Source organism: Lissotriton vulgaris, chromosome 2_1 (assembly GCF_964263255.1).
Source record: "Lissotriton vulgaris chromosome 2_1, aLisVul1.2, whole genome shotgun sequence".
In the NCBI taxonomy this organism is placed as follows: domain Eukaryota; kingdom Metazoa; phylum Chordata; class Amphibia; order Caudata; family Salamandridae; genus Lissotriton; species Lissotriton vulgaris.
The window spans coordinates 345,685,700-345,710,498 of record NC_141687.1 but is presented as its reverse complement, the minus strand read 5'-3'; the positions used below and the strand labels follow the sequence as shown (position 1 = coordinate 345,710,498).

Below are 24,799 nucleotides of genomic sequence, written 5' to 3'. Positions count from 1 at the left end.
AGATTGCTTTACATAGGGTCTAGGCATTACTAAAATCTATGGGACTCATTTACAATGAAATGGTGTAGGGCAGCGCCACAAGTATTTTTGCTGTGCTGTGCTGCCCTACGCCCAATAAAGCAAGAAAGGCTCGTATTTTTAAGATGTAGTACATTCCTGCCCATTGTGCCGGCACATAATTTGGGGCCTAGCTCCAACGCAGGCACCCTTGCACCATAGTGCAAAGGTACCTGCATTATTGGCAGGATTGTTTTTGTGAAGGAAGGCACACCTTCCAGCACAAAAACAATCTATGGAGACTTTTTCCTCTTTCTATGTGTGCTGCACATAGAGAGAGGACAATTATTATTAATAATAATAATAAAAACATTTATAAAGCGCATGGTTGCACTAGGGAACAGTGCGTCCCCGCGCTGCGGATGCAATCCAACAAGACTCCTAAAGTAAGGGGAGATGACGGGATGGGCGAATGCAGCCTCAGTTACTGTCTTTGGGGAACAAGTATGTCTTAAGTTTAGGCCAGAACAGCTTTTCTGAGGGTTCCATCCTAAGTTCAATGGGGAGTTAATTCCATTGCTTGCTAGCTAGATACCTGAAGGAACGACCACCCATTCGCGCTTTATAGATACGGGGTGCCAGAAATTGCATGCTACCCATAGATCTCAAAAGGCGTTTGGGCCAGCAATAGTCAGCATCTTTTGGAGATAGACTGGGCCTTTGCCGTGTGCAATACGATGAGTCATGCACATGGCTTTAAACCGAATACGTTCCTGAATGGGTAGCCAATGTAAGGTCTGAAGAGCACGTTTCCCCAGACGACTTCCTAGGCAGGTTCAGAACGAGCCTAGCGGCCGCGTTTTGGACACATTTAAGTTGGTTCAGTCCTTATTTACTGGAGGCCACAGAACAGAGAATTCCCATAGTCAAGATGAGACATGACCATGGCGTGCACTAATGTTTTCCTAGCATTAATAGGTAGAAGAGCAAGGATTATGCGTAGAACCTTTACTATACCATAACATTTGCCCGCCAAATTCCCAATGTGTTGGGAATATGAGAGGTTAGTGTCCAAGAGAACACCCAGGTTCTTCACCGTATCAGAGGGGGCAGGTGTGGGACCCAGGTCAGAGGGCCGCCAGGCAGACGTCCAGATCGACTGAGAAGAACCAATCACCAGAAGTTCAGTCTTATTACCATTGAGGCGAAGGCAATTGGTCTTCATCCAGCCGGGAAGTGCCACCAGACAAGCAGAGAAATTATCTGCCGTCTCAACTGGGTTGTGAGATAGAGTGACCACCAGTTGGGTGTCATCGGCATATGACACAATATCCACCCCATAAGATTCCACCATCCTAGCAAGGGGTTCCATATACAGGTTAAACATAGGGCTCAATATAGAGCCCTGGGGGACCCCTTGTCTAAGAGACCTACACGTGGATTTAAAAGGGGGGCAGTGTACTTGGAATTTCCTGTCCGCCAAAAAAAGAGCACATCTAATCCTGGGCTGACCCTGCTACCCCAGCCTCGCTCAGGCGGGCCAGAAGCTTAGCGTGTGACACGGTATCAAATGCCGCACTCAAGTCCAGCAATACCAAGGCCGCTGTTTGTCCTTAGTCTACTCTGACGAAGCAATTCTGTGGAGAAGAGAAGGGCAGTTTCCGTAGAATGTTTCGCCCTAAAACCAGATTGGGAAAAATGTAGAAGAGGACTATCCTCCACAAATTTTACCAACTGGTTGTTGACCAGTTTCTCCACCACCTTAGCATAAAAAAGCAGGAGGGAAATAGGGCGAAGATTATCCAGCTGAGATATATTCCGATTGGCTTTCTTTTTTATAGGGACTACCTGGGCAAGTTTTCATTCCTCTGGGACATGACTCTTGAAAAGGTAGAGTAGCCAGGTTACCGATATGGGTACTCAGGAGATGTATGCGACTCTTGAGAATCTTAAGGGGAGCAACATCCATAGCAGATCCGGATGGAATACCTGTGATTAATTTTAACAACTCTTCCCTCGAAGAAACCTTTAACTCAGTGAGACATGTATTCTTAATAATCCTCTGACAAGTATCCGAAACTGGAATATCAGTCGGATTCTCCTGAAAAGTCATAAATATCTTTTCCACTTTGTTCAAAAAGTGGTCGGCAATGGATTCACATATCTCTGTGGAAAAGAGGTCCTTGGTCACTGTCCTCGTGAGTGATGTTAGCGCCTTGTAAATTAAGAAGAGCTCTTTGGAGGAATTATCGGATGACTCAATCCTCTTTAATAAATTTCCTTTTTGCCTTCTTAAACAAACTATGGTACTCCTTTAGACCACTACTGTATAACTCTTTGCGGGCAGTATCATAGTTTTTGCGCCAGAGGCGTTCCAGACCTTTACATTTAGTTTTGGCTGCACGCAGGTCCTCGTTATACCATGGGGCTGACCTGGTCCCCCGTACTGGGGCCTTCAAAGTCCATGGAGCCACCTTATCTAGTGCCTTAGACACCTATTCCTCATAATCCTTCCATGCCTCCTTAAGAGTCTCACTAAGTGGAGGGGTTTCCTGCTTTAGTGCAAGTTCGAATGCCTCCTGGTCAAATTTTTTTCCAATTCCTACGTTTAGGTAGCATGGGTCTATTAGCTTTATCCTCTCTGGGCGCGCCTCTTACTGAGCACGGAATCAAGTGATGGTCTGACCACGAGATCCTGATTTGGGGAGGGGAGGGGAGCACCTTAATATCTTCCCAATTAGCAAAAATGGCGTCGAGAAGATGTCCCGCTTGATGCGTTGGCAACCCACCAGCAAGTCTAAACATCAGGGACTTCAAAGAGGCGATTACTGATTGTGCCTCTGCACAATTACCATCCTCAAAATGTAAATTCAAATCACCCAGTATGAGGAGTTTACTATAACGTAGGGCCGGTTGAGTCACCGTTTCTAGTAGACTCTCCACAAATTGTGTGGACCCCCATGGGGGGGTGATATATAAGATAACCCATGATAGTACACTCAGGGGACACTTTAATAGAGAATAATCCTGCTTCACTTATTAATTCTCACTGGCTCAAGAGAGCACACCAGCTCGATTTTATGCACTATCGCAATTGTGGAGAAATAAAATATTTTTCTCCTCGCTACGCACCCAATGGGTTAGCTTACAGTTTTGACGCACCCTCAGGGTTACAGTTCCTTGTAAATCTAAAAATGTGTCAAAACGCATGAGTGTTGCATGGGAAAACCCACCACAAAGCCTATGGAATGCCCCCGACGCAGTGTAAGGCAATGCGGTGGCTTGCGCTGCGTTGTCTTACACCATATCTAGGTGGCGATGAAAAGCCATGCAGTGACTTTACGTGGCCTTGTAGATATGGGTCTGCACTCTGCGGAACCAGACGCACTGGCAGTGCAAGGGGCTTGTAAATCAGCCCTATATTTTGGAAGCACCATTTTATTATAAAACATTTTGTAGGGGCTGATCTTATACTGTGCGTAATTCAAGTATACAATAAAGACATTTTCATAGTGCTTTCTATCACAGGCTGTGACTTCAAAACACTAAAGATACACGCGACTATTCTCCACTCCACCAATCGAGATTTAATTCTGTGGCTCTCTGGTTTCACACAGACCTTCGCAGTGCATTACCTAATACGGGTTTCATTGTGTACTATAGTTCATTTTCCCACTGGGTAACAACTTGTATTTATTTTTCATTTAAGCTGCCTATTATTTTATTGCATCTACTGGATGCTGAGAGACCTAACAAAAACGGAATATTTTGATTTTAGCCACACCTTAGACTCAGTCCCCTTGTTCAAACTGTCAAGGCCCCCCAGAACAGCAGCAAACTAATACAACCAGGAGTCTGGTTTTGCGATGATAGAAGCATTTATTTTCAGAATGTTAAAAATAAAAACCTTTGCAGAAAACCAGAATAAAGGAAGATTAAAGAACCACTTCCTATCCTGGAATTAAAGCATACTATTTGGACCTTACAGGTCATGGGATGTTTTAATTATGATGAATGTTGTTCAACTACCTCCACCTACATGCAACCGTAAATACCAAGTCATCAACATCTCATGAAATATGAACAATTGTTACTTACCTGTAAACAGGTGGTTCTCCAGTATTGGTGTCTTTCATAGATTCACATGCTTGAATATTCCCCGTCGTCGAAGTGGGAGTCCCACGGTAAATAAAATAGCAATAATGCTAAATATATATATAAATATATATGTACACATAATATATATAACAATAAAGAAAGGGAAACATAATAGAAAAAACTCAAAAACGATTCCTACATAGGAAAGCATGGTAAAGAAAAAAAACTATTTGCAACACATCAGTGTCATTATGTTAGTCCAAATTACAGCCAATCAGGTGCCAGCATCCTCTAGAACCTTCTCCTCAGAAGCTCAAGCCCTCAGATTTTCGTAGCACAAGTAACCAAGAGTGCATGAGGAGAAGAGAGCCTCTGAGGGGAGGAGGGTGGGTCGCATGTGAATCTATGAAAGACACCAATACTGGAGAACCACCTGTTTACAGGTAAGTAACAATTGTTCTTCTCCAGTATTAGGGGTGTTGCTTGAATAGAATAGTAAGCAGTAACCTCCTAGAAAACTGAGATTGCTAGGCATAGAAGGAAAAAAATCAAGACAGTACTAGAATTATAATACAGTCATATAAGGCATCATAGCAATCAGAGGAAAATACTAAGGAGGAGGGAACAGAGGCTCACCTTACTGAAAAAGATGGCGAAGCACTGTCTGTCCCACTGCGGTATCCGCTTCATTGATGGCATCCAAACAGTAATGTTTGGTGAAAGTGTGCCTGCTGGACCATGTCGCCGCACGGCAGATTTGATGAAGAGGCACACCAGCGAACAAGGCGGTGGATGAAGACATCGCCCTTGTAGAATGGGCCCTCACTGAAGATTGCAATGGTTTGCCCGCTTGTTGGTGGCAGAAAGCAATGGCTGAGGAAAGCCACCGGGCATTAGTCTGCTTAGAAATTGGATGACCTTTTCGCATTCGTCCGTAGGCAATGAAAAGTTGGTCGGACTTGCAGAATGAGGCAGTTCTGGAAATGTACAATTTAAGACATCGCTTGATGTCCAGAGAATGCAAGCGCTGCTCCGCCGGAGATTTGGATCCGGAAAGAAAGTCTTGAGGAATACAGGCTCATTCAAATGAAAATCCGTAGGTACCTTGGGTATGAAGGAGGGGTTGGTCCGAAGTGCCACCCAGTCAGGTTTGAACTGTAGATAAGGCGGCTTGACAGTAAAAGCATGAAGGTCGCTCACGCGACGAGAGGAGGTCAAGGCCAGCAGAAGTGCAACCTTCCAAGTGATGAACTTGATATCCGCCCTGTGGATAGGCTCAAAAGGAGATTTCATAAGTTGAGATAGTACAACATTGAGGTGCCAAGCTGGAGGAGGGCGACGCACAGGTGGAAACTTGCGGAAAAGCCCTTTGAAGAATTGACGTATAATTTGTGATGAACAGAGGGATGAAGAGCCATCATGTCGGAAACGAGATATAGCAGCTAAGAACACTCTCAGTGTAGCATGAGAGAGACCTGACTGAGCGAGGCTCAAAAAGAATGGAAGGAGCTGCTCAGGAGTGGAATGGATGGGGTGGATATTGGCCGTAGCGCACCAATGACAAAATCGCTTCCATTTAAGTTTGTAAGTCTTGATGGTAGACGGAGCTCTGGCATGAGCTAGAATGTCTCTGCACTCCTGGGATATGTTTAAACCAGCGAACTCAAGGTGTTCAGGTTCCAAGCCCACAATTGTAGCGTTGAGGGACCTGGATGACACACTAAGCCCTTGTCCATGATTAGAAGGTCCGGACGAGGGCGTAGAGGAATGGGCTCGCACAGGGACATTAGGAGTAGTTCCGAAAACCATGCCTGACTGGGCCAACGAGGAGCAATCAGCAGGATGTGGCAGGGCTGCCTCCGCATCTTCCACAGTACCCGTGGAATCAATGGGAGCAGTGAAAAAGCGTAAGCGAATAGACCGCTCCAGTTGATCAAAAGGGCATTCCCGCGGGACTTTGGATGGGGATGCCAACTTGCATAAGATGGGCATTTCCGGTTCTCCGGTGTCGCAAAGAGATCCAGATCTGGGTGGACCTATTTGCGGAACACACGATCCAGAGTCGGTTGGTGCAGCTCCCATTCGTGCGTCGAGGAAGTGGACCTGCTTAGAGAATCGGCTAGGAAGTTGGACACGCCCGGAAGGTGGACAGCTGTCAAGGTGATGTGATGGTGAAGAGCCCAATCCCAGATTGACTGGGCCAAGCGGGACAGAAGCGGAGACCTGCCCCCCCCCCCCCTGCTTGTTCACGTAGTGCATACTGGTGGTTTTGTCCGTTTGGATTAGCACGGACTCTCCGTGAACAATTGGGAGGAAGGACTTGAGCGCCAGAAAAATTGCCATCAATTCTAGCTGGTTGATATGCCACGTGCGTTGCATCGGCGACCACTTGCCCTTGATGGACAGGCCTTGAAGATGTGCGCCCCACCCCTACAAGGAGGCGTCCGTCGTCAACGTAAAGTCTGGAGCATGATCGAGGAAGGACACACCCATTTCCAGATTTACGGGCTGCATCCACCAAAGCAGGCTCTGTTTCATGCGAGCTGTGACGGCAACAAGGTCGTTGAAAGATCCGGAGACCCGACGCCACTGTAAGTCCAGTTCTTCCTGAATGGGACGGGCGCGTAACCTGCAATTTGGGATCAGTGCGATACAAGATGAAGCCATTCCCAAGAATGATTTTATCGTCTGAGACGAACGCTTTTGAGAGCTGCGTGTCTAGGATTGCTCCCAGGAAAGTTCTGATCCGCAGAGGTGCAAACTGTGACTTTTCTTTGTTTATAGTCAACCCTAGAGACCGAAACACTTGCTGGCAAAGGTGCGTGTCCCGATCCAGCTGATGGTGGCCTTGAGACTTGAGAAGGCAATCGTCTAAATAGGGAAAGATCTGAACTCATGGTAGACGCAAGTGAGCCACCACCGGGGAGAGTACCTTCGTGAACACACGAGGAGCTGAACGCAGTCCGAAGGGTAACAACTTGAACTGAAAATGTAGTGGCCCCACTTTGAAGCGCAGGTACTGCCGATGTCGTTTGATTATTGGAACATGAAAGTAAGCGTCTTGAAGATCTATGGTGGTCATAAGATCCTCGCTGGATAGAAGACGCAGAACTTCCAGTAGTGTTAGCATTTGGAATGATTGAGACTTCAGGAACTGGTTGAGAGCCCTCAAATCCAGAATGGGTCGCCAATCTCCGTTCTTCTGAGTATGAGGAAGAATCGAGAGTAAAAACCTCTCCCCCTTTGATGTATAGGGACCACTTCGACTGCACCCTTCAACACAAGAAGAGGACCTGATGGAAGAGCTCCTCGAGATGTGGAGGAGGTGGGCCATGAGGTGGAGTGCAAGGAGGAATCTCTGTAAACTCCAGGGTGTAACCCCGTTTGACAATGTCCAATACCCAGCGGTCCGAGGTGATCGAGGACCATTGGGAATAAAACAGATTCGCCCTCCAACAGTTTGAGAATGGCACAAGTCATTGGCGTTTGAGTGGTGCCACGATAGGACGACTTTCCTCTGTAAGGTCTGGAGGTTTGCTGACGAGACTGCTGGTTGGGCGTGTATCGTTGGCCGCTCTGAGTGTGGGAGCGGTATTGTTGTCCTCCTCGGAAGTGCCACGTCCGCGCGCACCTCGAAAAAACTGCTTCCGAAATTGGAGCGTGCCCAAGGACTTCGCCGTATCGGTGTCCTTCTTGATGGATTCGAGGGCATCATCGATATGGGATCCGAACAGTGATTCCCCATCATAAGGCATATCCAAAATTCTACTTTGGACTTCCTGTCGGAAGGAGGTGGACTTCAGCCAACCCTGTCTTCGGAGTGCAGCTGCACTTGCCAGGAGGCGGAAACCTGTGTTAGCGATGTCGACTGCACAGTCGATGATTTCTTCCGCTGCCCTTTGACCATCGCGGAGAATTTGTTGTGCGTCAGTCTTGGATGCATCAGGTATGAGTGCCATGAAATCTGCAATATCTGACCACATCTGCCGATCATAGCGTCCCAAGATGGCTAAAGCATTGGCTGCTCGGACAGAAGTTGAGGCTATCGTTGAGAACTTGCGCCCAATAGCATCTTATCGTCGACCCTCTCTATCCGGAGGGGATGTGATTTGGGACGCTGGATTCCGAGCTCTACGCTGTGCGGCCTGAGTCACAACAGAATCCGGTTGGGGATGAGAAGTCAGGCAAGCTGGAGAGCCAGTGGGGGCCTTGTACTTCTTTTCAAGGCGTGGAATCTGAGCAGGTAAGGAGTTAGGAGCTTTCATTAGTTTAATGCCCTCTTTCCACACGAACTCAATAATAGGAATAGTGTGGACCTGCTTATAAGGTTTGTCTTTAAAGTCGTAGAGAAAGCAATCTTCCTCGTGTTGTGACCGTGGAAGTTTGAAACGCTGAGTTGCTTTATCCATTAAAAGATGGAAACTGGCAATATCAACTGGTGGCGAGTCACTTGAAGTACCAGGCTGAGGAGAAGGAGTTTGCGTCCTATAATCGTCCCAGTCGGCCATATCCTGATCACCTGCTTCATCATCTGTTTTGTCAGGAACCTCACCATCCTCCCGTTCTGCGTTCGCTTCATCATCCGCATCCTGAGGATATACAGTGGTATGGATGCTAATAGACCTTTGAATCCGGGACGAAGTTGTAGTTGGTACGACAGGTGGCAATGAAGGTGGAGGTAGCACCACAGGAGCGGGAGATTGTGCAGGAGTAGTTTGCGGAGTAGCCGGAAAACGGCGGTTGTAATCATCCAGCATATGCTGGAGATTATAAATTAAGGACAAAGGAATGGTGGCCACAGGTGTTTGAACGAACTGTTCCTCCTGAAATTCTGGTTCACCGCCATCATCAGAGTCTGTGTCCTGACATTTAATAATTAAATCAGAGGGACTATGTGCTGCCCCAAACGTGTCTTCTTCATGCTCAGAGTCTGATGTAGTAGCAAACATCGGAGAAGGTGGTTGAAGCTCTGGTTCTGGGATCTGTTGGCAGGGTACTGAAGAGCGAGAATGTGAAGATTTAGAGGTCTTCAAGGGCACCAACAGTACAGAAGCAAAATAAATTCATGCAGTCGTCAACGGAGCCGTGACCGACGACGAGGCTGAGTCAGCTGTTGAGGCTGGTAACTTTGAAGAAACCTGCGTCGACTGTCACCGTCGACGAGCGATCCATTGTAGGAGCAGCCATCGACTGATTCGTCGTCGTCGACTGGTTCGTCATCGTTGACGGGCGAGTTGTCGTCGACGGTTTTGCCTTCGATGCTGGTACTGACTCAGTCAACGGAGCCCTCGTCGACAGGTCTGTCTTCGTCGACGAAATCTTCTTTGTCGACGAGATCTTGGTCGACGGTGTCTTCGTCGATGCGGCTTTCGTTGACGGCGCCGTCGACGACTTTGGTTCTTTCGTCGACGAGGATTCGGTCTTCTTCGTCGACGAGATAAGAATCGTCGACGGGACAGGTTTAAACGGCAACGAAACCCTCGTCGACGTGAAGGCCTTCGTCGAAACCATCGTCGATTATGAGAAAGCAGAAGTGGTAGTCAGAGTAATTGTAGAAGATGCAGGCAAAGCCGCTCTCGTCAACGGAGCGCTCTCGTCGACGGAGCGCTCTCGTCGACGGAGCGCTCGTAGACGCTCTCATCGACGGGGGGGCTAGTGAGAGGTGTGAAGACACCTTGAGAGGTAGCCAAAGCCGCCTGAGAGCCAGGTCTCGTGGGCATAGAGGTTGTAGAAATGGCAGTAGAGACTGCAGGAGCCACAGACAGGGCTAATTTTGGCTTCTTGAGGAAAGGAGAAGGAACCTCCTGGACACTACCCCTCTTAGAGGCTGAGGAGAAACCAGAATGTAAACTCTCTGCGTCGGACACTACAGAGTCCTTGTCCTTCAGACGCTGCAGCCAAAGAAGAAGACTGCTTTCCCTGTCCTTAAGAGTTTTGGTAGAAAAGGTTCTACAAAACTTGCAGCTGCCAGCCTCATGATCCGGATATAAACAATAAATACACTTCTGGTGGGGGTCCTTTTCAAAAAGACGAAGCTTCCCACAAGAAGAACATGGTCTGAATAAAGACTTCTTACTTGACATTGTAGAATTTCTGGAAACTAGAAGATAGATTGAGAAAACGGAGCAGAGCTCAGGGAGACTCCCTTCACACGACGTTCGAAAGAAAATCTGAGGGCTTGAGCTTCTGAGGAGAAGGTTCTAGAGGGTGCTGGCGCCTGATTGGCTGTAATTTGGACTAACATAATGACACTGATGTGTTGCAAATAGTTTTTTTCTCTTTACCATGCATTTCTATGTAGGAATCGTTTGAGTTTTTCCTATTATGTTTCCCTTTCTTTATTGTTATATATATTATGTGTACATATATATTTAAATATATTTATATATATATTTAGCATTATTGCTATTTTATTTACCGTGGGACTCCCACTTAGACGACGGGGAATATTCAAGCATGTGGATCTATGAAAGACACCCCTAATACTGGAGAAAGTATGGTTTTCCTCTGATGCTGTGCAATAAAGTTGCAGCCCATGCATTACAACTATTATACCAAGGGCCACTGGGATTATGTGATTGTGCAGCTGCAGCAATTTTAGCATAATTATACATTTGCTGCATTTGCCAAATAATCCTCTTTTATACATCTGCTGCATAATCTGCTGATTTTAACAATAAAACTTTTTTGTTCACTAAAAAGGTTCAAAAGTTGATAAAAAGCAGCAACAGGTATTGCAGCTCAGTAGAAGGGCCTTTGAAAAATTGCACTGGTTACTTTTTTGCAATATTTGGGTGTCAAGCTGGTACTCATGAGGTGCAACCACATTGTGACCATTTCTTTGGAGAACATTTAGGGTTGTCAATGATAAGGAGTACCAGGTTCTAGAAATTTGTCAGGAGGGGGTCCTTATGCCTAAAACCTTTTGAGATGGGGGATCAAAAGGTTTGAAGGCCACTGATCTAGAGTGTTCAGAGCTTGCTCAGCTTGCGTGTTTGCATGTTAGAAAAGCACAACCGGCTGAATACCCAAATACAGCCACGACGAACACCATTCAGAGAGTGCTATCGCTATATACAACCATCAACACTTTCAAGTTGTGGACTATTCAGGACCAAACTGTCAAAGAAATAACGAAGGGTCTCACATCTCCCGGATGTAGTGGGTTTTACTAACAGACCGAATACCGATGCATCCAAACAGAACTTCAGGGAGAAATACAAATTGTTTCTATCTAGTCCTCATCAATTAAGATTAAAATTATCCCCTTACAGCCACTATAGAGGACATCGCCGACAACGCAAATAGCTTGTTTTAGAAGTCGGAATCATCGTCCTGCTATCTACAACGATAATTAGCTAACCGATAAAAAAAAGTCTCTAGTGCACTGTTCTTCGATGAAGAATTTTCGGAATATCTTTTAAAAACATACAGAGTCTGATTGCCAACCATTATTGTCATTTAATTTTTGTCCTGTTGCAAATGACGGACTCCTGAAGAAGGCAATAGCCGAAACGCACGGAGAGTTTCTATCCACCGCTTTGCTAACTCCACTAGCCCACCTTTACAACTAAGTCATTTGGGTCTTTCTTTCTGTCAACGGTCTTTGCATTTTTTGTATTTTAACTGTATGTTGTTTAATTATTGTATTGGCTACATGTATTTTTTAACTGGAAATCAAAAGAAATGAAGAAAAAAAGAAATAAATTAAAAACACTATTCTGTTTACATAAATCATGTTGGGTTTCTATCAATGTTTACATGTCACAACATTTAAGATAATTTGTTGTCTGAACTCCCTAGGTTTTGGCTTGTGATTTATTGTATTTCACTACTGCTTCCTTCTCAAAAATAAGCATGCTGAGATAAGGACATTTACGTCACATAAAAAGCAATGCTGGGGGCGCGGCCCCAAGATGGCAGACAGTTAGGACGCTGGATTGTGTCCCTCCGGCGCGCCACTCTTTTGCCTTGTATTAGCGCCCATCCCCGGCTCTACAGGGTGCTGTAAAAGGAACCAGGGGACACCTGTGAGTGGCGAAAATACCTGTATGCAGAGTTTCCAGCAGCGCTGCTGACCACGGCCGGTGTCTGACTCGAGGGCCGGAGCAGACTCACGGTGGGCAGCTCAAAAGGGGCCGCGGCCAGGCGGAGGACCCAGAAGAGGAGAAGCATGGAGCTGCCGAGCTGGAGGCGCAGTCTGCTGAGGAGCATCGAGTGGTCCCTGGATCCCGTGGAGAGGTGCTGATGCCGGAGCTGAACTGCGGCAACTGTGGGCTGTGCAGCAGAGGCCAGACGGCAGAGTGGCACGGGAGCCACCATCTTGTGGGAAGCGCCATTTCGGGCAAGACCAGGAAAGCTGTAATGGCTGGCGGCAGCTGAGACCACACGCATAAGCTCTGGCCTAACTGACCCGGGAGTCGAGGTGAGCCCTAGCACGCGCAAAAGAGGAACAGCGAGTGGAACAACCCTTGCGGAGACCCGGGGCTGCCTGGGGTGCTGGAGGGCTCTGGGGAGCTGCCCGGGCGGGCGGAGTGCCAGCCCACAGTGGATGACTACGGCGGCGGCCCTACACAGACGAGGGTCTCCTGGTCGGACCTAGCAGAACCCTGGAAGTGGGTAGGAAGCAACGAGAGCTGGGAGGAGTGCTGCACTGGGGTGCCCTGAGACGGCGAGGAAGGCGTAAACAACAGTACAGGACCTGCGAAATAGAACAGAAAGCAATTTACTGCCCATAAGACGGTGAGGCACAGCGGCGCGCGGCGGGAGGTCCGGACTAGCTAGACGGGAGCCGGCAATCGTCAGCAAAGCGCTTGGATGGTGCGAAAGTGGATCCTGACCTGGATGCTGTAGTGCCCGCAGGACAGGATTCTTTTGGCAGAAACCCATAACCCAAGTAGGAGTGTGCTAGGCGCCGAGTGGGACTGGTGCACATGCCTGGCCTCACTATAGACTTGAACCTTAGGCACAGGCCCAGCTTTAGGAGCCAGTTGATTTGAGGGCTTCTCTGGGAGCGCTCACGGGGGCAGCAGTACCGTCGGCCCTCTCCACGTTCAAGTGACAGGCCTGGATGGCACGAGCCTGAGCCCAACGGGGGTGGTAGTGAGCCGCGCTGGACCTGAACTGTCTCAGTAAGTTGGTGGTGCAGCACTACCCAGGGCTGGACTGAGAGGTGCACAAGGCTAACCAGGCAGACTAGGAAAACGAATAGTCTGTGTGCGCGACATGGCAGTAGCACGCACCAAGAAAGAGAAAACGCTGCAGGAGATACTCCTGAAGGCTCCTGGGCCCTCCACGTCAGCAGCTTAGAGGCACGGAGGGGGCGATAGAAGGGGGTGACGGTCCGGCCACTAAGACCTTCATGATGGAGCTTTTCTCTGCCATCAAGGAAGATATTCTAGACCTCAAAGGCCGATGTTAGAGAGGTGAGGCGTGATATTGAGGAGGTGGGAGAGCGGGTAGCAACTCTTGAAGAGCATGAACTCAGCCGGGTTGAGGAACTCCACCAGATGCAACAAGAACTGCTAAGCCTCCAAGAGCAACATCTAGCTCTTGCCGAAGCTCTTGCGAACGCCTCTAGGCGGAACAACGTTCAGATTCGTGGTGTTCCCTGGTGAGTGGAGGGGGATGATCTCCGATCTTATGTCCGGGCATTGTTCTTGAATATCTTGGGTGAAGAAGACTCGAAGGGCATACAAATGGACCGTGTCCACAGGGTGGGCCTCGCCCGGGGCGACAAAGCGCCACCTCCGGACATCCTTGTGTGTGTCCAGGACTTCCAACTTCCAAATTTGCAAGGCACCAGAGGCTCACCCAATCTAGTTCCCGGTTCAGACACCAGCTATCTTTCAGGATCTGGCAGCATCTACATTAATCAAACGGCGAGAATTCAGGGCTGTCTCCTCCTATCTCCGTGAGCAAGGCATTCCAGATTCCTGGGGCCATCCCTTCCATAAAATTTTCAAGCTGCAGGGGAAATTGCGACAAATCCGTTCTCTTACTGAGGCACTTGAAGTGCTTGGCCTCAATACCACGAAGACAGCGGAGCAGACAGATGTCCAGGGAGCAGGCTCCTTGCCGATCCACATGATGGTAGCTGGTTGGCAAAACGACCACCAAACTGAAGCACGACCAGGCCACGATAGCCAAAGAGCGAGAGGCAGTGCTCTCCTTCCTCTCGCAGCCCTTGGAGCCCAAGACTGCGCCACTGAACTACACCGGATATGGATGGACACCTGAAACTCGTTTGCAGGCTTCACGCTTGCAGATTGGGTTGGAGCAGTCTCTCCACCCTACCTTCCTTGTTATCCATCCCTGGACGGACTCTTACCGTGCTTTTAGTAATTGTTATTCAACATGTTTTCCTTTTGATGCTACTTCAGGTTATGGGTGTTTCTTTTTTGGGGTTTCCGCACCAGTCAGTCCTCCTTTCATGTTTCCCCGCTGAGGCCAGGGGGCCTTTGGAGCAATGCCGGCCCAGATAGCGGAGTGCCGGAAGTGTAGAGCATCGCACATAAGAGCTTTCCCCATCGGGAGTGCAACTAAGTTAGTGAGCCTCAATGAGCGGGGTCTCAACAACCCAGTGAAGAGGTCCTTGATGGAAAACTCGGGGGGGGAGGGGAGATATGTCTTCTCCAGGAGACGAACCTTCTTTCTAACGACTCCCCTGCATGCTCACTAGACGCTTCCCGCAACAATTCTGGCCCATGGGCCAATCCAAGAAAAATGGGGTAGCGATCTTAAGTCAGAGCACACTTTTCAGGTGAGGTCTTAGCAGTTGTAGCAGAAATTAAGGGTCGTATGCTGGCAGTTAGAGTGCAGTGGGGTGGTTCACACATTACATTGGCCTCACTCTATGCCCCCAACACACAACAGGAATCCTTTATCATTACGGCCCTCACAGAGATTCTTACGACACAAAACTCAGCGATATTAGTAGGGGCGATTTTAATTCAGTAGCTAGTAGACAATGGCTTGCATGATGTTTGGCGGGCTCAGTATCCCGGGGTGAAGGACTACACTTACTAATCGACTGCCCACAAAACATATGCGCGGCTTGATCAATTTCTGGCTTCTACCCCCTTAGCGCGTCAATTACACACCGCTACTATTGAACCTAGGTCCTTATCAGATAACACACATCACTGTACGTGTCCAAGCGCTGCCTTCCCATGCAGTGCCACCCTGGATGGCACTTACGGGAGAGTCTCCTGCATTCTCTGAAACAGTGATAAGCATTAAACAAAAAATAGTTGACTATCTGCAGCTTAATGACGTGGGCTCAGCGTCGCTGCCGGCGGTTTGGGAAGCCCTGAAGCTGGTCATAAGGGGTGAACCCATCGTCACCTCTGCAGCCGAAAACAAAGTATGAAAAGAGAAGCGCAGCTAATTAGAGAAAGGGGTGGCGGAATTAGAATTCATAGATAAAAGTACTGGGGTGCCAAGGGTGTGGAGGTAGCTGGAGAAACACAGGTGCCTTCTGAGGCATCTGGACCTCGATAGAGCTGAGCATGCTTTTCTCAGACTTCGCCACAAATTCTATCTTAGCAGTGATAAGTGTGGCAGGCTCCTGGCCCAGCGGATACGGGCTAAAACACAGGCTGCTATAATCCAGGCGATTAGGGACCACACAGGTGAGGAACAGAGCGCAGATACACATAGTGGAAGCCTTATGTTTCTTCTATTGCATCTTATATACTGGACAGGACCCTCTCATATCTGGACACCTGTCCAATTGCTCCTCTCCCTAAAGCGACGGCGGAACTGCTTGATTCGGACATCTGTGTCGAGGAGTTGATCACAGCTGTCTCCCGCTTGAAAATAGGCAAGTTGCTAGGCCCGGATAGCTTCTCAGCCCTCTTTTACAAATCTTGGTTTTGAGCTGGCTCCCTTTTTAACTAAACTGTTTAAGGGGAGACGGGGCGGTGACACCTATGTCGGAGGCAGATATCTCAGTTATTCTGAAACCTCCAAAGATCCAAGAGACGGTGGATCTTACCAGCCCATATCTCACCTAAATCTAGACGCCAAGATCTTTGCCAGTGTCCTTGCAGCTCGATTGAACCTCTAATGGTGGACTTAATAGACCCCGACCAAGCAGGCTTAATCCCTACAAGAAGGGGGGGGGGGGGAGGGGAGGTGGGGGATGACGACAATACGAAGCACCTCTTCCACCTCATGGACAGCATACAGAGGTGAGGTAGACAGGCCTTCTTCCTATCGATTGATGACGAAAAGGTATTAGAGAGAGTAAGCTGAACTATATCAAATGGTTCAAATGCATCTATATCGCGCCCCAGGATTTTGTAAGGGTAAATGGCACCAGATCCGAGACTTTCCCAATATCGCGGAGGACATGGTAGGGCTGCCCTCTGTTCCCCCTTTTATTCGAGCTCTATATGGAGCCACTGGCCCAATGTTTTAGAGCGGACCCTCGCACAGATGGACTGAAATTCAGGGGGGACGTTCACAAGACCTTGCCCGCTCTGGTTGATGAGCTGCTCACATTTGGGGAGGTCTCTGGGTTCAAAGTTAACCTGAGCAAATCAAACATTTTGAACCAATCGATCCCACCAGCTATGGTGGCAGGCCTGCAGCAACAATTCTAGTTTCAGTGGACCCAGCAAGACTTAACATACCTGGGAATATGCCTGGCGCCGACCATCGCCCGGACAGTAACTCTAAACTATGCAACCTTATTGGAACACACGACCAAGGCGCTGGATGCTTGGGCCCGTCTGCGATTGGCTTGGTTTGGGAGGTTGCGGCAGTCAAAATGACTGTTCTCCCGCGCAGCCTTTATATCTTTCAGACTATCCCGGTGGTGCCTCTACCAAGGGCGCTCGCTCAGTTGCAGACCCTTCATCAATACATTTTTTGTGTGATGAGAGAACAAACCGAGTCTCTCGTTATCCCAAATGGTCCGTCCAAAGTCTGAAAAGGCAGGGGAAGGGGGGTGGGGTGGGTGGGTAGGGGAAGGGGGGTGGGGTGGGTGGGTGGGGGAGGCGGGGGAAGGTCTATCTTTGATTAGCAGCTACTACCAAGCGGGCTGCCTCCGCTAAACTGTGGAATGGAATAGAGCCAGGTCTCGTAAGCACTGGAACTTTATGGACCAAATGGTAGCTGGAATTAATATATGGAGGAAGCTCTAGTTGCCGCACAAGCACAGGGCCTGGAGGCTCTACTCCTCACCAGTCACTTCCCAACACTGAAGGTATGGGATCTGGTGGTCCTTAAAAAAGGGTGGACGACCTTTCCCCTCGCCTATGACTCCCATTGTAGATAACACAGACTTTCCCCCAGGGCAGGTCTCAGTGGTGCTCCAACGATGGAGAGAGGAAGGATGCAAGAGTGGGATCTCTTTGACACAGAGGGTTTGGCCCAGTTTGCCCAGCTTAGGGATCTTCTCACGACTGACGAATATGCATATCGCCAATTATATCACTGGGTCACCATGTCTTCGAATTACTATAAAATGTCACGACCTCTTAACTCATTTGAAAAATGGCTGCTCCGCAAACAAGCTGATCGCCGCATTATTTCTGAGGTGTACGCTCAGCTTATTGCGAGACTCGTGGAGCAGCACACGAAAGCGCAAACCCGATGGGAGACTGAGCTGGGCAGGCCACTTTCTGCAAGGGAATGGGAGCATATACTCTACAGAACACATCACACAGTGCACAACACTGCCGGGGCTGAATCCGCATTTAAAGTCTTTTCCTACTGGTACTATACGCCAATGCGAATCCACAGCTGGGACAACAGTACATCAGAGTTGTGCTGGAGGGTGTGTGGGATGTCAGGTACCCTGTCTCACTTGTTATGGCATTGTCCCAAACTTCAGCGCTACTGGAATGAGGTTCTTAATATTGACGAGGCGTTTGATACCACCTTACCCCGGTCCCCGGAGTACACCCTCTTTGGTCTGTCCCATTCACTGATCTTCCCATTACGATCTCAGAGAGGCAGGCAAATGGCACTAAGCTTTGTTAGCAGCAAGGCAAGTCATCTTAGCTCTATGGGGCACAAAGGTCATACCTGAACTCACGTCTTGGTTGCATCGCCTGTGGCACGCTTTAGCTATGGAACGCCGGTCCTTGATAAAGGATGGAAAAGGGAAGGTCTGTGCCGAATTATGGGCTCCATTTCTTCGGCTGCTGTCCAAGGATATGAGGGAAATCCCCTGTCCTAAATATGTGCAAATTCTTAAACTACTGCCAAAGGATGCTCAGGTCGTCACACCTCTGAATACAAGCTGAGGAGGTCAGGTAACCAACCCTACTGCCTGTGGGTCTTGGAGTTGCGTCGCTGAGGTCGACTGGTGCGGAAGGGGTGGGGGGTGAGATAAGGAGGGATTTTTTGTTTTGGTTCGTTTTCCTGGTTGTCTTTTTTCTTCTTTTATCTCCTCTCTTATTAACGTGTTTTCGTCTACGCTGAAAAGTAAGAATTCCTCACTACATAGAGCCATTCCTGACATAATGCTGCCTGCCTCCAGGTTGTTGGCATGAAAGATGTGTCTTGCTGTTTCAGATACGCTCCGTCGGGCTGTGGATGTAGGCAGGAGGATGTGTTTTCACAGTTTGACTCCTTACCAATAAATAGATTGGTTCTAAAAAGCAATGCTTTTAATACCTGCAGTGTTGCTACCTTACTCAAAATTAAATTAGGTGTAACTAGTGTAGAGGCCAAATTAGCCTTAAAGTGGCAATACCATGTCGTCCCTGCGCACAGAGCAGGTGGCCCTAATGCTCATAGACATGCAAAAGACTGGCAAGCGACACTGAGTGATGCCATAAAGCTAGAGATACATGGTTAGATCCTTCCACTGCCCCAAACCCACTCTTATTTATTTTTTACCCCCAACCCTTGTTTCAGAGATGTCATCAGGAGTCCGTTATGACTTACAGATAGCACATAGACTACACCCCAGCTGTACTACCAGATTGATAGGCATTGGCCTACTCACTGGGTTGCTTTTCCTGGCTCAAGTTACTTTTTCTTGGTTTACAAGTTCTCTTTAATATCCTAAAGTTACTCCTGAGTCACACTGCTTGAAAATGTGATTGCTGTGTGTCAATGGCCTGGACAAGGGTATTGAATTTGGAAATTATTGCCTGCCTCCATGTGAGCTTATGGTTAATGACGGCATGATAAAAACAAATTAAGAGCTACTGTGAAAGAAACACAGAAGATAAAAAACTTTCATTTTATTTAGGTCTATCAACGCGAACAGAGCTCTGAACCTGGATAGCGTTCCTAACTCAGTAAGCCCCCCCAGTGGGGAGGAGATCTACTGCTGCCAGTTTGAAATGTTCTGAAGAATTGGATTAGGTCTGCTGGCTGGTAAGGTTCACTCATTGAGCCTATTCACAAGAATGGGCCCAAGTCATACCCTATTTCTTACAAACTCTTATCTGTTTGGTACCCCCATAAAAATCTCTGCAAGCATTTTGTAAGCACATTTAGAAGAATAGACGAAAATGTTTCAAACTCCGGAATAGCCAGAGTCCCTTCTCAATATGACAATCCATTAAAGCTATTTACATGGTGTTGCTTAAACTAAAAGTATATAGCTCTTAATAGGAGTTACTGTTGTGCTTTCATTGTGGATGCCTGCACAATGTTAGACTTTAAATCAGGTGTCACTGTGGAGGACATTGATCAGCCTTAATATTTCCAGTATTCTGCTGCACATGATGAGCTACATCTAGGAACTTTGGACAAATTCAATTGGGTGAATAAAGGGGTATCATAAGGATAATGTTACTTACCTAGTACTTATCTGTTCGTGGCATGTAGAGCTGTAGATTCACATGCTTTGCATACTCCCGTCATCTAGTGTTGGGTCCAGATGTATGCAAGTTTTTTGTCTTCAAAGAAGTCTTTTCAGTCACGAGGCAAGGTGAATTCTCTTTTCGGTGATAGTGCGCATGGGCATCGAGTCCATTGTTAGATTGTTTTCCCGCAGGGGATGAGAATGGAGTTAGTAAGTGTAGAATAGAGATGTCCATGTGTATGCATGGAAACTGAGAACTGGAACAACTACATGAGACCAGGGAGGCGGGTGGGCACATGTGAATCTACAGCTCTATATGCCAAGAACAGATGCTTACTGGGTAAGTAAGCATTTCAGAAATGCAGTTATATTTTTATCAACAATTAATTTTTCTTTTGGATTCCAAAATGGTGTTAATTTTCCCAGTGATATGCAGTTGTATTGTGATCAATGATAACTTTTAATTATAATTGTGAAATGTATTTAAATATAAAGGGATGTGCTTGAGAAGATATTTGATATGTGGATTTATGTTTAATAGTTTTTTTAACGAGAGACAGCTAAATACTTTGTGTCTTGAAGAAGGTGGTTTATATCAAGAGAAATACCACTGAAACGAGTCGACGCCTTTGGGTTTTTATACATGGTTGTATTCAAGGAACTTGTTTATATCAAATAGAGGATAAGGGTTATGGACATTTTAACAAATAATAGAATAAATTCCATGTGAAACAACCAAAATGGGATGTTATTAATAGTTTGCACTTTTAGTGTCTCAACTGTATATGTATTTTATTTTGTGTTTTTAATGTATTAAGAATTGATCAATGACTCCATTGCCTTTTTGGAATCTGGTTTCATGAAATTATTTTAATAAAAACACTTTTTTTTAAAAATACATTTTCCTGCATTATCACATGTGAAAGTTGTAATTGTTCAGTAGGGTCCCGGCATTTTGATTGAATGTGGATAGGTGGCGAACAACCGCACCATTAAGAGCCTCCATCAATTCTGCAGCAAGGCTCATAACTGGATCAAAAAAACGCTCACACATCTCTCCGGACTTAAAATCTCTGAATTGGCTACTGCTCGAAGCCAGAATACACCTGAAAATCGCATGCATTACTCACATAGCCTGACATCACAGCACGCCCAGCTATATTGCTCAGAAACTGACAATCTCAGGAGGCTCAAGATCCACAAGAAGCACAGACACTCCTTTTGAAACCACAAAAATTCCACAAGAAAAAAAAAAAAATAAATAAAAAAACACTTACAAGCGTTCCTTCTCAGGGATGGCCCCCAGGATCTGGAATGCCCTCACGCCAGAAACGAGACTCATCTCATCCACTGCCTCCTTCAAAAAAGAAGTCAAATCTATTCTCATGGCTAAATTCACTTGAACATTAACTACGCATTTACTGTTTGCCTGTTTGTCTCCCCCCTTGCATTTCAATGCCGCAATCGACCACACAATCATACTAGACTACCTGACATTGTGCGCTCCATGCACAAATAGCTTTTTTAAGTTTCTTTATTGCGTTTGCCTCTCATATGTATTATGATTTCTTTATTGCATTCTCCTTTCATATGTTTGTAAAGCACTCTAATATCTGTAAGGATCTTGTTCGCGCTATACAAAACTCTGAAAAAATTAATAAATAGAGAACATTAGTAGTTGCTGTGACTTTTCAGACTGTCCCAAGAGATCTTTTGCACTTTTTGTATTCCTAAAACACCTTCAAGGTATAAATATACCTTCACTTGCCCAGGCAAACCACGGTGCGCGGTACAATCCAGCTGCATACTTGCACGGCGCGGTTCGCCACGGCAAGTTCGGAAGGAATTAGAGTCCCCGCCTGATGCACTGACCAGACGCAGTCATCCTCTTCGCAGTGAATCCAGCTCCAGTGTTTCTGACTCCCCTTGCGGGGCGTTAGAGATCGAGACCTGGAAAGAGATTCCAACCTCTCTCATACTAAGGTATGGAGCGGACTAGAACCTAGAGGGATTTTTGGCAAATCTTGGCAACACCAATCTAAACTATAGCCAATCTAGACTACAGTTTAAGAGCACCTACTTCTCACCTCTTACTACACTTAGGTTAGATACACTGGGGTAGAACTAGCTAGACGCACCAGTTGAGTATTTATATTTTAGCCTGTGTTATTTATGTATATATTTTAATGAATACATGTCATAGCTACAAGCAATGCTATTGCAGTATTATTTTATGTTACAGCTAACTCTGTACGTATTATACTATGCATTCGGTCTTAAGATTGTTGCAGCTCATAGCTCTTGCAGGAGAAATAAGACTGGTTAATAAACCCTTTTTATTGAAACACCAGTCTATTTATTTCCATGCAACTCTGTAGAAACGAAGCATGCACGATTGACTGAGTGAAACGGTTATCTATTGTTTCCACGATTTTAAGACTGTTCCGATTCTAAAGGGAAACAAGGTTGTCATGTTTATGCGGTTGTCCGAAACGAATCCCTTCTTGTTCATTCGAGAAGTTTCTAGTGACCTCCGAGTTACCTGGCACACACAAGTAATTACATTTAATGTACTCGATAGAGACATACTGACCTCAGTCCTATGTCAAAACTATAGTGTATATTATGGGATATAGGAACTACACTACATGGCGCCCAACGGTTTGGTAAGGCACTAATTTAACGCTAGATACTGAAGTAACTCAGTCGTGCTTTTCTCTGAGACCCCTACTCATAAAACTCCATTAAAAGTCTGGAGCGGGTAGGGATAATATCCGCCATAGCCGAGTAGGACGAAAAATCCTATGTATAAGCTTTTTAGCTTTGTTCAACATTGAAGGATACAGTGTTCCAAAATATTGTGCACCTTATCTTTGTGCCCTTGAAACTAGCTCTGCAATTTTCATTAAACAATGACCAAAAACTGCGCAAACACCAGAACCGGTGGAGCTGTACCTGACGAAGTCGCAGGAACTTTTGATTATACAGGTTTTAATGAAACCGATGAGAATGCTACAATTCCTCCAAATTTAAGGAGAGCCATCAATCTAAAACTTATAAGACTTGGCCTAACACCAAGAGGCGGTCGAGCAGTTTTTGTGATAGAGGCACATTAATTTCACCAGACAGAGGTATTCTACTCATGGATAGTATTCCCTGAATCACATCCAGTAACTAAACTGTTTCACTTCTACAAAGAAGATGACCCACCGGAGGAATATATTCCTTTCCAGGATATTGAAATTCCACTCCCATACCAGGAGCATGATCTATGGTTTAAAGGCGACCTAAAACATTTAAATCACATTACCAGGCTCAGTCCAGTAGGTAGACCAGGAGAAACATAGCCGGTTTTAGCAGGTTACACACCTGACCAGGACATTGAATCAATGTCGGACAAGGAATGACTTAATAGCATAGAAAAGTTAATAGAATTATACAGTTCAACCACAACTGTCTGAAAGTCCTGAAAAGGCCTTTACTAAAAACAATCCTACCCCTTCTAAAAAGTAGTGGGAAAATAACAAACATTCAAAAGAGAAACATTCTCAATCCTGAGGTAGGTCTCCTCAAAAGGAGCGATCTGAAAGGAGGTATAACCTCAGGAATAGGGATAATTTGAGAAAACCCGACAGGTATCAAGATACTGATACACGTTCCTCTCGTACCTTTCAGATATCGTCAGACATCCGAAAGAAGAGGACTTCAGACCACAAGAAAGAACGCGTGAAGTCCAAAGACGATGAACATGTTCAGAAAAACAAACCAAACCCTCAATTCTCCAAGAAGAAAGAAGCAGGTCTAAAGATCAGACATGCCGAGGATTCTAAGATCACAGCTCAAGAAAGGAGAATGGGCTCAAATAATGTTGGACAGCGCAGCAGAAATAACAATAGTTTGCCAGAACCTGAAGGGACTTCTGGAGACAGTGGACCTGAATGAAGACATTCAAGTTGAAATTACAGACACCAGGGTTAGTTCGCCAAAAAGGTTATTTGAAATAACCAAGCATAAAACACTTTGGGAACAAGTAGTTCAGCTGTGAAACGGACTACAAAACAAACACGTGATACACATGCTGAGTCATCAATGTGATGGCGTTTACGTTGAAGGGAATTCATTGGCTGATGAAGCCGCGAAGAGGGCTGTTCAAACGGCTTCCGTAGCTGCAATAACTCGTTGAAAAACGAAAATAGACAGTGAAATAATACGGCTGTCGATGCTTCAAGCAAAGGCAGCGGGGCAGTGTTACCTAAAATGTTTCCACTCAAATACTCATATATAATTTATAAGAACAATGTTCTGTTTGCTCGAATCCCTGGTGTGGGAGATTGGGTAATTCCAAACATGGAAAATAGATTAGGACTAACCCTAGCAGCACATGAAGGGCTCTCATCTCTGCTCATGCAGGTGTTTCTGCCACAGTATCGTTATTGAAACAGAGTTACTAGTGGCCAGGCATTAGGAAACAGACCAGTAACTATGTGTTGGACTGTGAAATATGCCAAAAGATGAAAAAGTCTACTGTGAAACGTCCTGCGCAGATGCCCCTGTGAATTTCAGATAAACCATTAGTTTGTGTTTACCTGGATCACTGAGTTCCCTTTCAAAGGGATGGTAACTATAAATATATCATGGTCGCAGTTGATTCGTGTTCAAGGCTCCTATGGATGTGGCCTCAGCGCTCGGCTGATGTTCGAACGGTTATAAAAGATTTGCGAGTCTTTATTGGCATATACGCAATTGGCACACTACACTCTGACCAGGGTCCTGCGTTTAGCTCTCCGGCTTACAAAGAAGCCATGGCCAGTTTTGGCATAGCATTGCGGTAAAAAAAAAAATAATAAATTTAAACAACAGGAGAGAAAGGGTCAAAAGAACACTCTCATACCCCTTATAGATACATATATCAATCAACGTAAGAGTGTC

At 46.4% G+C, this 24,799-nt stretch overlaps 1 protein-coding gene across 1 annotated transcript in view; it reads right to left on the bottom strand.

Moving 5' to 3' along the window:
- The window catches only part of NUFIP2 (nuclear FMR1 interacting protein 2), a 178,444-nt gene that overhangs the window by 29,544 nt on the left and 124,101 nt on the right, over positions 1 to 24,799 (bottom strand). The window lies entirely within an intron of this gene.